This window comes from Arachis duranensis, chromosome 6, assembly GCF_000817695.3.
Source record: "Arachis duranensis cultivar V14167 chromosome 6, aradu.V14167.gnm2.J7QH, whole genome shotgun sequence".
Lineage (NCBI taxonomy): Eukaryota > Viridiplantae > Streptophyta > Magnoliopsida > Fabales > Fabaceae > Arachis > Arachis duranensis.
This window is the reverse complement of record NC_029777.3, coordinates 20,377,942-20,379,687: the sequence shown is the minus strand read 5'-3', so window position 1 is coordinate 20,379,687 and position 1,746 is coordinate 20,377,942.

The following is a 1,746-nucleotide window of genomic DNA, read 5'->3' as shown; positions in this document are numbered from 1 at the left end:
AAATGACGTAAAAATCCACTTCCGGGGTCCACTTGGCGTGTGCTTGGGCTGATCATTGAAGCTTTCATGTGTAGAGACTTTTTTTGGAGTTAAACGCCAGCTTTAATGCCAGTTTGGGCGTTTAACTCCAAGTTTTATGCCAGTTCCAGCGTTAAACGCTGGAAATTCTGAGGCTGATTTGCCACGCCGGTTTGGGCTATCAAATCTCGGGCAAATTATGGACTATTATACATTGCTGGAAAGCCCAGGATGTCTACTTTCCAACGCCGTTGAGAGCGCTTATACTAAAAACATACTAAAAACAGTGCCAAAAAGCGTATAAATTATCCGCTCATCACAACACCAAACTTAAATTGTTGCTTGTCCCCAAGCAACTGAAAATCAAAGTAGGATACAAAGAAGAGAATATACTATAGACTCCAAAATATCAAGGAAACTTAGCTCCAATTAGATGAGCGGGACTAGTAGCTTTTTGCTTCCGAACAGTTTTGGCATCTCACTTCATCCCTTGAAGTTCAGAATGATTGGCATCTATAGGAACTCAGAACTTAGATAGTGTTATTGATTTTCCTAGTTAAGTATAATGATTCTTGAACATAGCTAGTGTATGAGTCTTGGCTGTGGCCCAAAGCACTCTGTCTTCCAGTATTACCACCGGATACACACATGCCACAGACACATACTTGGGTGAACCTTTTCAGATTGTGACCCAGCTTTGCTAGAATCCCCAATTAGAGATGTCCAGGGTTCTTAAGCACACTCTTTTTGCCTTGGATCACAACTTTATTTCTTTCTTTTTCTTTCTCTTTTTTTCGATTTTTTTTGAATCACTGCTTTTTCTTGCTTCAAGAATCAATCTGATGATTTTTCAGATCCTCAATAACAGTTCTCTTCATTCTTTCAAGAGCCAACAATTTTAACATTCTCAAAACAACAAATTCAAAAGACATATGCACTGTTCAAGCATTCATTCGGAAAACAAAAATTATTGTCACCACATCAAACTAATTCAACTAGTTTCAAGGATAAATTTCGAAATCCTGTACTTCTTGTTCTTTTGTGATTAAAGCACTTTTCATTTAAGAGAGGGGATGGATTCATAGGACATTCATAGCTTTAAGACATGAATTTTAAATTTTATTAATTATGAATTAAGAACAAGACTCAAAAATAGATATAAGATGAGACTAAAAAAAATAGAAAATAAAAATTTTAACTAGGCTCCTAATGAAAGAGGTTTTCACAGAGTTAGGACTCAACAACCTTGATTTTGAGAAGTGGATGCCCCCTCAAATTGAGGGGAGAATTTCTGGCGTTTCAGCTCTTGGAGTTCACGCCCCTGCTTCTCTTGTTCCTTCAGCAATTTGCAGAGCATGCAGTTCTAATTCTGCTGTTCTTCCTTAAGTTGCTCCATAGTCTCTTGCAACTTGGTGATAGATGCTTCTAGGCTGGCCCAGTAGCCAATTTCAGGAAATTCAGGGAGGAACTCCTGCGCCCTCCTTTTGATAGAGTTGTCTTGCATTTGTCCTTCCATTGACTTCTTGGTGATTGGATGTTCAATGGGTATGAATTCATCTACTCCCATCTTTACCCCAGCCTCTTTACAAAGCAAGGAGATCAAGCTTGGGTAAGCCAATTTGGCTTCAGTGGAATTCTTATTTGCAATTGTGTAGATCTCACAAGCAATCACATGATGAACCTCCACTTTTTTCCAAGCATAATGCAATGAATCATCACTGCTCTCTT